At 39.7% G+C, this 11354-nt stretch overlaps 1 pseudogene; it reads right to left on the bottom strand.

The window, feature by feature from the left end:
* Positions 1 to 1242: 1242 nt before the first annotated feature.
* Positions 1243 to 1355, bottom strand: LOC112181108 (annotated as a pseudogene).
* Positions 1356 to 11354: the final 9999 nt, after the last annotated feature.

The following is an 11354-nucleotide window of genomic DNA, read 5'->3' as shown; positions in this document are numbered from 1 at the left end:
TTGACCGGCGTAATGCCCAAATTAGAGAGTTGATTGTGGCCTTAACCGGCATAATCAATACACCGAAAGGAAAATTGGTTTAGTAGCCTTAACCGGTACTAGATACGAGACTCAACACATATAGGAAATGCATGCATTTGTGAAATTGGCATCGATATTTGCAAGAGAGTTAGTGTGAATCACCCGACACTCCCATGTTTCCATTAATTTGAAATCCGAATTTAATTTCTTGCTTGATAATTAGTTGTTTGCCTTTATTTTAGTTTGCATTTAATTAGTTAATTCTCAATTCAAAAATCCCAAACAAAATTCTACCTTCCATTGTGCATAACTCAATGGGCTACAAGTTAGTGGCTTTGATTAGGCTTAATGTGAGCTAAGGCGAGCATTGCCGAGGCTTGGTGCCTTGTGAATATTATTTTACTTTATTTTATTTTATTTTTCTTTATTTTATTTTATTTTCATTGTATGCATTTGAGTGATTCTAGCGCTAATTACCTCGGTTAGGTTCAACACCTAATCCCCGAGGTACGATAATCAAGGTTTTAATACTTCCCTTACTTGACAACGATTCGTACGCTTGCGAGAGCATATGCATCAAGTCAATGGCGCCGTTGCCGGGGATTAGGGTCTTTGGATCTTAATCCCTTGGTAATTGGCATTTAGGGTCACTTATAGCATACTTTTATTTTATTTCTTGTTTCTTTATTTATTTGTTTACCTTTTTTTATTATTATTATTATTAATTTTTTTTTTTTTTTCACTTCTTGCTTGTTAATTTACTCATTTTAATAATACTTTTTATTTTTCATTCTCTTCTCACCCCTCTAGTTTATTGTCAATTTTGTAGTAGATATGGCTAACGAGCGTCAAGAACCACAAGATGAGGAGGAGCTTCCCTTGAGCCATTATTCATGTCCTAGTATTGTGAATGCTCCATCTTGCATTGTGCTTCCTCCGACAAATGCCAACTTTGAGATCAAGCCTAACATGTTGTCTATTCTACCTACTTTCCATGGCATGGCTAGTGAGAGGCCATATGATCATATAATTGAGTTTGATGCCATATGTTCCACTATGCACTTGGGAGGATTAACTTTGGAAGGTTTGAAGCTTCGATTATTCCCATTTTCTTTGAAAGATCAAGCACGCACAAGGTTTCATAAGTTTAAGCCAAGATCCATTCTCTCTTGGGCTGATATGCAAAGTGTCTTCTTGAATGCATATTATCCACATCATCGGACTACTTATATGCGGGATAGCTTGACCAAGTTCTTTCAAGAGGATAATGAGACTTTTTATGATGCATGGGAACGCTTCAAGGATATTGAGTTAGGTTGCCATCATCATGGACTCACCAAGTGGCTTCTTTGTGAATCTTTCTACAATGGGTTGATTATTGATGATAGAAGGAGATTGGATAATGCATCGGGTGGAAATTTTCTAAAAAAAGGTCCTAATGCCGCTTGGATATCTGTGAGGAAGTGGCTACACAATCCGGTCAATGGGATAATCATCAAAGGAGAAGAGGAGGTAGAGATGACCACACCACATCTAGAGGCCGAGTTGATATGGAGCCTCATGGTAGAGGTGTATGTGATGTTTCTCATGTTTCTAGAGATGATAGAGTTATGAGTTCTACGCTTGAAAGGCTTGAAGCAAAGATTGACAAGAAATTTGAGATGCTTCTTCAAGCACAAAAGGGTAATATTACTTCTTCTTCACATGTCAAGAGTGTTAGTTCTTCATATCTTTGCTTGATTTGTGAGTCCCCTCATCATTCTACTCATGATTGTCACTTGGCTTCACAATTTCTGGAATTTGTTGAGGAGCAAGTTAAAGCGGTTAGTTCTTATCAAAGGCCACCAAGAAATGATCCTTACTCTACTACATATAATCCAGGTTGGCGAAACCACCCAAATTTCTCATGGAGAGATGGTGGAGGGTCCTCTAATGCACACCAAGTTGGTTCTCATTCATATGGAGGGAATTAAGGCCCTAATTCTTCATCTTTTAGTCCCCACGGTCATGGGATCATGCAATTTGGTGGACAAAAACATTATGGGCAGCAAGCATCTAGTTACAATTCTCAAGGCCAAGGGCCATCTTTTGGTGCCACACATACTTATGGAGGAGCCCCACATGATACTCAAGGGTTTGGTCAAAGTTCCCATTCATTTGGAGTTGCCAATTCTACACAAAATGCTCCTCCCGGATTTCAAAATAGACAAGCACCACAACTACTGGAACCAAAGAAGTCTCATATGGATGATATATTGACCACCCTAGCTCAAAGTCATACTTCTCTTACACAAAGCCAAGCAAAGACCGATCAAACTCTTAGTATTCTTGCTCAAGGTCAAAGTTCACTTGCACAATGTGTGGGAAAGTTGGAGGTTCAATTGGGTCAAATGGAAAAAGAGCTTGGAGCACGTCCACAAGGAGCCCTACCTTCACAACCGGAGCCAAATCCAAGAGGAAAAGTCCATGAATGCAATGCCGTCACCACTTTACGTTCGGGAAAGCTATATGATAATCATGTATACATGCCCACATCTTCTAGTTTCCATACAAATCCTTTATTTGTGCATGATGACGATTTTCATTTATATGGGGTCAAGAGGGAAGAATATGTACATCTTCGCCGTGTTGTTGATGATCAATTGCATACATATCATGATTCTTTTTATTATAAGGAGGATGGGACCGGAAGGGAAGAAAATGTACCTTCCGGTAAATATGGAGTGGGTGATGTGACTTTGAATGCAAAAGGAAGAAATAAGGGGGTGGATAAGGTAGCCGGAAGGGAAGAAAATGTACCTTCCGGAAGAGCTATTCTTGATAGTGGTTATGGTTTCTTGATTACAAGCATTTTATGCGTGTAATTATATCTAAAACACTAGAATTAAGTTAATCCCCATGTCAATTATTATGTAATTAATCTATTTTTTATTTATTTGTAGGTAACAAGCGGAGTTGCGGAAACCGAGAGAAAATAGTGCAAAATTGAACCAACTTAGAATTTCCGACAAAAAGATGAGAAAAGTTAACGGTCGATCAATGGGTTGACTAAGGTCAACGTCATCAGGGTGTGAAGTTCATGTATTGGTATTTGGTGGAAGAGAAGAAAAATGAAATAATAAAAGAAAATGAAAATGAAAGAAGAAAATGGATGCTGCACGTGTTGACCATTTAATTAAGCAAACCTTTGCTTAATTAATCCTTAGTGACCAATCCTCCTCCTTTTGTTATTATCACGTACGTGCAGCACATTTTGTTTGATTAGATTGAGCCAATTAATGGCTAACACATGGCAGACTACCAACCCATTCTTTCTCCTCTTCCGCACAGCCACACATCCTTTTCTCTTCACAATATATATTGACCCACGACCTAATTCCCTGGGGGGGGGGGACACTCACACAACAACAGGAGTCGCAGCCACACCAAAAACAGAAGCAGCCCTTTTGGGCTGCTCTCTCTCTCTCTCCTCCTCTATTTTTCATAGTAGTTTTAGTTTTCTTTGGGGTATTCATAGAATTTCTCACACAAGTTTCAAAGATTCATCAAAAGCTACAAGATTCAAGCTTTAGGTATTTGTGGGAGTTGTAATTCAAGGGAAGTCATTTTAGCTCCCTAGCTAATTGTGGCTACCTTTGTGTTCTCCTACACTTCTATAATCTTTTCTCTTTGAATTTTGTATCTTTGATGTTCATAGTTATGGGTTGTGAGTAATTTCTTTGTTGGGTTTTAGGGTTGTGTCCCTAACCCAAATTTTGTGTAAAAGATGTTTAATTTAATGTAATGATGCAATTTTCATATGATGGATGTTTATATCTATTTTTGTTGGGTTAAAATGCATGTCTAGGAGCCTAGTCAACTCTAGGGTGTGTATTTTGAGCATGTCTAGGATGGAGTTAGAGGCTTGACCCCTCTAATTCCTAAGCTAGAAACCTTCAATTTCGTATTCGAGGGGTTATAAGCATGGTGATTTACACCCGTTGCGTGATTGCGCGGACGGGTCGCTTAGTAGTCTAATTCCTCGATCTCTACGCCTCTTGATGTGAATTAGTGACCCTTGAATCGGCTCTAATTCATGCCAAGTGAGTCCCTACGGCCCTTGAACCGGAGTAGGAATACCATGAAAGGGAATTTCGGTCCTTGAGCCTTGAACCGCCTTGGATACGACTACCGCCAAAATAGGAAATATGCATCTATATTAGATTAGCTTCCGACACATGAGATTTGGGTGAAGGAACCTCCCTAACACCCAACATTCTCATTTTTATTGTTTACATTTCTTTTTTTATTTTTATTGCTTTACATTCATTATCTTTTTGTTAAGTTGAAATCAACTCCCAAATATTGAACTCATCCACTCATTTGTGCATATCCACCACTAGGTTCTTAGTTTTGATTAGGCTTTGGTGAAAATCAAAGCCGAGCATTGCTAAGGCTTGGTGCCTTAGATTAACATTTTTATTTATTTTCTTTTTTCTTTTCTTTGTTTGCTAAGTGTCTTTAGTTCCAATTACCCAAGGATTGTGGGTTAGCCACTAATCCCCATGGTACGATAAACTTTGGGCATAATATTTCCCTATCTTGACAATGATACGTACGCTTGCGTAAATGTGTATCCAAGTCATTTCTTGTCCTTTGAGAATGGTGAGAGAAAATATTGTTTGATTGATAGTGGCAAAGAAAGAGCTTTATTGGGAAAGAACACTTCTAGGGATGAGGATGTCTCGGATCCTAGATTAGATGGTGAGGCCATGAAGGCTAGGGACCCATCTAAGACCGATGACACCTCTAGAAAGATTCTTAATGACATTAGACCCACTCCTAATGAGTTTGAGCCATCTACTACAAGAGAAAAAGGGGGAGGAATAAGGAGGAAGACCTACATGCTCATGGTAGCTCTAGTGATAGAAGTGGTCCGATCTATTCATCACTAGGCGAGGCCTTGAAGGTTAAGAACCCTAGTGGGACCGTGACTACCCTTAGGGGCACCACCGGAAGTCTCGCATTTGATCAACTTCTTGCTTTGAGCACACCGGAACCTCAACTTCCCTACCCTAATGTGCTAAGAAAGGAAAATGTGAAGAAGGGTGGGAAAAAGAAGAAATTTGGCTTGATGTCTGAAGTGCACGATATTTTGAAGAAGGTCAATGTCAACATCCCTTTGATTGAGCTCATTCAACAAACGCCGGTTTATGCAAAATTTCTGAAGGACTTGTGCACCCATAAGAGGAAGATAAAGAATGATGAGCGGTTTGAAATTTGTGAGGAGGTTAGTGCTATCTTGCAAGGACGGATCCCTCCAAAACTCAAGGACCCGGGGAGCTTTATTATCTCTTGCACTATTGGTGAGAAAGTCTTTGATAGAGCTTTGATGGACTTTGGTTCAAGTGTTAACATTATTTCTTTTGAGACTTTTCGGAAACTTGATCTAGGGCCTATTAAAGCTACTCCTATATACTTGCAACTTGCGGACCGGAGCATTATTAGAGCTATGGGCGTCATTGAAGATGTGTTAATCAAGGTTGACAAGTTCTACTTACCGGTGGATTTGGTGGTATTGGATATGGATGATGTACCTCATTGTGACAAGAACATACCTATCATTCTTGGTAGACCTTTAATGGCGACCGCAGGGATAAAAATTAATGTTCAAAAGGGTACTATCAAAATGAAGGTATTGGGCGAAAATGTATTACTCAAGAGGCTTGAACCCATTTACCCTCCGGAGGTGGTAAAAAGTGTACTTTCTATTAACTTGGTCAAGGGCAATGAAGCAAAGAGAGATAGAATATTTGGCCCATTGAACCAAGTCCCACACTACAACCAAGAGCCATTGGTTTCTAATTCTTCCTCTTTTTGCCAAGTGGTTGCAATTTCTCCTCTTGATGAGCTAAATGTGAATGCGGATCCCCCATTAAATGAGGAGCAAAAGAATCAAATTAAGACAATAGAGGAGATTTGTGGGTTGAAAAAGAAGAAGAAAGGGTATCTTGAGTGGAACACTCCGGTGAACATCAAATTTCTTGCACCATCTTGTGGAGATTCTAGTTCTACTAAAGCTTGTGTGGGTGGTGGTGGAAAGAAAGAGCCACCTTGAAGAGACCATGTTCTATAGACCAGCTTGGGGTCTTTAAAAACAAGCGCTTCTAGGGAGGCAACCCTAGGTAGTTTTGAAATTTTCTTGTTTATTTTGCATCAATAAGGCTATTTAGCCATTTTTTTTGGGAGGATGGGAGGTGTCTGGAGATTGAAATGTGGAGAAAGAATGAATTCGGCAGTGAGCATTTTCTGTCCAGAAAGTTCAGTTGAATTTGGTTGACTATAGCTTCCAATCCACATGCTAATTTCAGCTGAATTTTTTGGAGATATATCTCTGTGTGTCTACTATGTGCTGCCAAAATTACAGCCCTGTTGAATCACTGGAACTCAAGTTATTTAGTAGTTAATGCAAGAAGGTCAGAACAGAGGCAGCTACTATAGAGTGACTTTGAGAACCTATAGCCTCTACATATCAAACTATTTTGAGATAAAAATTTTCAGAGATGTATCTTCACATGTATTCTATATAGTGACATAACAGTTTTTAATTTGAACCTTCCTAGCTTCAGATATTGTGTTCCAAGTGACAGAGGTCAGAAACAGGGCGTAGCAAAAATTGCAGAACAGAATAGTGAGTTTGGAGGCCGACGATTTTTGACTCAAAATTTATATTTCAGTGAAATTTTACCTTCAGGTAGCCTTATGAGTCTAGTTTCATATCTCATTGGTCTCACCCTCTTTGCACCTCTGGAGCTTCAGAAATTGCAGTATTGGTGACTGAGGGTCAGCAGAAGACTTCATTACAAGCTGACAACTTTGATCAGCTATAGATTTCTTCTCAGTTGGAGATAGGTGGCTCACTTTATATGGATAGAAAGCTCTCTGAGTCTACTTTCTATTCCATGAGGTCTCACGTATTTATCTATTCTTTAGTTTGAGATATGGGTATTTGAAGACAGAAAGGTCATTGCTGGAAGTTTTCTGCACTGACTAGTTTTGTTCACTCGGGGTGATTGGACTTTTTTGCGCTTTATTTCATCTTTGGAGGATAATCTATGGGCAGTCGTGGAGTGTGTTGGATGTGTTCAAGGCCATGATCTTAATTAAGGTCCCTTGTCCTTATTCTTTGATGGGCTATTTGTGACGCATTGCTCTTAGACACTACATATTTTTCAATAGAGTTGATCTTTTCATGAGCACCTTGAGCTAGTGAGGAGCATACGTAGAGGAAGTCAAGGCCTTGTGCCTTGAGGTTGGTGTCTCATATTTGTCTTCTCCGAAGGTCGTGAGCAATGGAGGTCTACAAAAGGGGTTTTCCGTATCTTTTCTCCGCATTTAGATTTTCATTTTCATAGTTAATTTTTGTGCCTTCGCCCGAACTTCACTCTCATGCCTAAATCCAACACGGATTTTAGCTTTCGAGCTCACTTTGCAACATTGAGGACAATGTTGGTTTTAAGTGTGGGGGTGAGGGCTCGGACGCCTATTAAAAAAAAATAGATTAGCTTTTTGTAATTAGAATTTAGTGGTTAATGTCTTTTCCAACCCCAATGACGAGACATGGACTTAACTTGTTATGATTGTGGATAGATTGAGCATGATCTAGGACTTTGAATTTGTTTTGTGATTAAGTGTATATGTGATCTATGCTTGACTATATGTGTGCACATAGCCTATGTTAGGTTCGTTCATCATAATTAGAGAAGCAAATATATTATTCGATTAACTTGCATGCCCTTATTTGTGAGTTTTTGTGCCTATATCGATAGTGTATGCATCGTTCATTCACTTATTCTTTCATTCGTGTACAATTTCATGACATTGCGTATCTAGAACTTGCTTGAGACCTCTCGAGGCTACTTTTAGCTTACGATGGGATAGAAAGGATTGAGGCATTAGGCATAATACCACCATGGCCAAAGAAGCATGTGCCCAAAGATATTTACCACTAGATTGCCACTTTGAGCCGATGTATATATTTAGCCTTTTTGTTCATTTGCACCACAAATTCCTACCTAGCCTATACACTTTTATCCTACCCTTCCATGGTAGTTGGTGAAGCGATTCGAGAGAATGACTTTATGTTTGAATGCTTCAAAAGAAAGAAAAAGTCAAAAGTGTGAGGTTACAAAAGAATAAGTGTGGGGGTGAGTGGATTTGTATAGAAAAGAAAGTTCTCGATAAGTTTAAAAAAAAAAAAAAAAAAAAAAGAGAAAGTTTGTGAAAATAGAAAGAAAGTTCAAGGAAAATAAAAGTAGAAAAAAAATTGTGTTAAAAAAAAGGTATTACATGGTTTATTTAGTGGGTTATACATTGGGATTAGAGTGAGTGCCTTAGCATTCGAAAACAAAAGTCATATGTCTCTACAAGAGAGAGTTGTTTCATCGATTTCTATGGACTTTGTATTTCCTTATCCTTCATTTCTTATTGCCACTCGCCCTTAGCCCCAATACAACCAAATAAAAGACATCTTGATCTTGAATGTTGTGAGCTACCTAGCGGAGATGAGATCGAAGAGCAAGCATATGGCGGCGCATGTTGTGAAATTGCTTTTGAGTGAAACACATATATTTATAGCTCCTAAACACTTGAGCGGTAATACTTAGTGAACCTATGCGAGTTTAGTGGGTTATGTCGGGTCTTTTATATGCCTATTTGATTATGGTGGATTGATTTGACACATGGTCAACACATGCATATACTTGAGCATTTTTCACATGTGCATCTTAATTGCCTTACAAATTCAAAAATCTTATATTGTGCTTACATCTACTTCATGGTCATATACATAATTAGTTCTCCGAGGGTTATGGTTGGAAAGGCTAATACCATATTTTACTTATGTTTGTGAGTTAGTAGATTTTCGGATTTTGTTTCATTTAGTTTGCTTGGGGACAAGTAAAGTTCAAGTGTGGGGGTGTGCAAAGGAACTCTTGTCCATTCTCACAATGTGTTTCCACATGAAAACGATTGACTCTTATATCTTTCAAATAAAGTTCGAATTAAGGTATGTCCAACACATTAAGTAAAAGAATCGACACTCTATTAATAGCCAATGATTATATCAAAGTTTCACAACCAAAGTCTAATCCAAAAATAAAAATCAAACTTAGACAGATTGTAGTCACTCAATCCGTTTGGTGACTCCAATCAAATATGACCAGGAAAGTAGGAAGAGATGTCGGTGGAGCGAGGCTCTCTTAAGTATCACTAATCTCAATTACTTTCCTAGACATCATACTTAATTAGGTGAGCCAAGTGAGAAAGAGTTAAAACAAAATGTAATTTATTGATTTAAGGCATAACTACCATTACATAATTCTTGGAAATAAAAGATTATTCTAAATAAAAATCTGCGGCATTTTGTCTTCATCGCCAGATTTAAAGTCTTCTTGAACTCGATGTCTTGACCACTGTGAGGCAGCTACCTTCTTAGGTACATTGCAAACTCAGGCCCATTGATCAGACGTTCCATATCAGAAATAGATACCATGAAGAGGATTCTCCCTTAATTGAGGCGCATTGGCGCAATGTGCATGGTCCCTAGGACCTGAGGCGTTGGAAGATTATGACCATGGCCAACGTTAGCTCTATGGTTTCCAACCCTTAGTCCCTAAAAGTCACGGCTCCTATGGTGGCGTGATTGTCGCCTATGGCGACTACCTTCATGAGCATTTTGATCATATGGATCATGACGTCTATGGCGACTTTCTCTAGCCATGGGACAATGCTCTGGATAGCTATCTTGAAGCCTATCAATTTCTGTTCTCACAAGCTTGTTGTCTTGCCTTTCAGCAATTTCCATAGCTTTAATAAGCTTTTGAAAGCTTGTGATCCGTCTTGCATTTATATGAGTCCGAAATTAATCACAAGACCTCATAGCATAGACAAGGAAGGTATTGAGGGTTTTCTCAATCAATTGTTCTTCTGTGATCGTCTTGCCACAGAAGTGCATCATTCCTGTGATGCGGAGAGCTTCCGAATAAAATTGTATGACTGTATCAAAGTCAAAGAAGTGAAGATCATTCCATTCTGCTTCTAAATTCAGAAGGATGAAGTCACGAACGTTTCCATAACGTTCACGAAGTGCTTGCCAAAGCTTTATGGCGCTATCCTCATTCATGAACTCAAACTGGAGGTCTCTATCCATATGACGCATCATTAGGGCAAGTGCCTTGGAATTGTCAATCTCAGTTTGAGGGTCTGGAGCAGTTCCTTCAGAACAAAGCTCTTAGATTGTGTGCAATAGATCACGGGAAATAAGATGGAGCTCAACGTCCTGAGCCCATAATAGGTATCTTTTGCCTGCATAATCCAATGGAACAAAATCGAGTTTGTTTGTGTTTGACATCCTGAAAAAGGCTGAAACAAAAACGAATTAGTTTCGGAGTCAATGCTTCCACGAAAACTAATATTAATAAGAATTCCGAGCTACGCTACCAAGAAATCAATTTCCAAGAATATTTGGATTAGACCGAAACATTGATGTTTAATATGGTCACAATTTGATGCTTGCGGACGCTCTTAGTCCGAATATTATGAACAATCTTAGTTCATTGATTACGAACGCTCTTAGTTCGTTTATTATGAACACTCTTAGTTCATTTGTTACGAACGCTCTTAGTTCGTTAAGCTTGAATCCCCACAATTCCGCTTATTAAATACTCGAAACCATGTTCATATTTATACAAATCCTGCAGCAAATAAAGGAATTTAAAATACAAGAAAACAACAACTTTAATCACAAAACTTACTTGTTGATTCAGGGTTTGGATCACGCGCATGTTGATGCAGGCGTGATGGAGCGAAGCTAACCGAGGAGATGATGCAGCGAGGCTTGCAACGAGTCGGATGCGCGGGGCTGCAGAGTTGCGAGGCTGCTGGTGCGTTGCGGGGCTGCAGATGCAAGGGCAGCAGCGAGGCTAGCTGCTGCAGGGGTTGCAGGGATGCAGGCAGCAACGCGTAGGAGGTAGGGAAGCAAGGCTGCAGGGAGGCTGGGATGTAGGCAGCAGCGCGCAGGAAAGCTGGCAGATTGGAGCGCAGGTTGTAGTGGCGGGTTGCAAAGCTGGTGCGCGGGCTGCGGGGCAGCTACGCTACAGTGGCAACGTGAGCTGGGCGAAAGCTGCGGGGCTGCAGATGCTCAGCGGGGAGGTTGTAGGAGGCTGCGGTGTGCGGCAAGGAGGCTATTGGGGGAAGGCAGGGCTGCACGGGCTAGGGCTTGTGGTAGCTTGCGGCAAATTTTGGTGATGAGGGTTTTTAGGGTTTTTTTTTTTCTTTTTCTTTTAGGCTAGGGT

The sequence above is a fragment of the Rosa chinensis genome, chromosome 7 (assembly GCF_002994745.2).
Source record: "Rosa chinensis cultivar Old Blush chromosome 7, RchiOBHm-V2, whole genome shotgun sequence".
Classification (NCBI taxonomy): domain Eukaryota; kingdom Viridiplantae; phylum Streptophyta; class Magnoliopsida; order Rosales; family Rosaceae; genus Rosa; species Rosa chinensis.
This window is presented reverse-complemented; position numbering and strand designations above follow the sequence as displayed.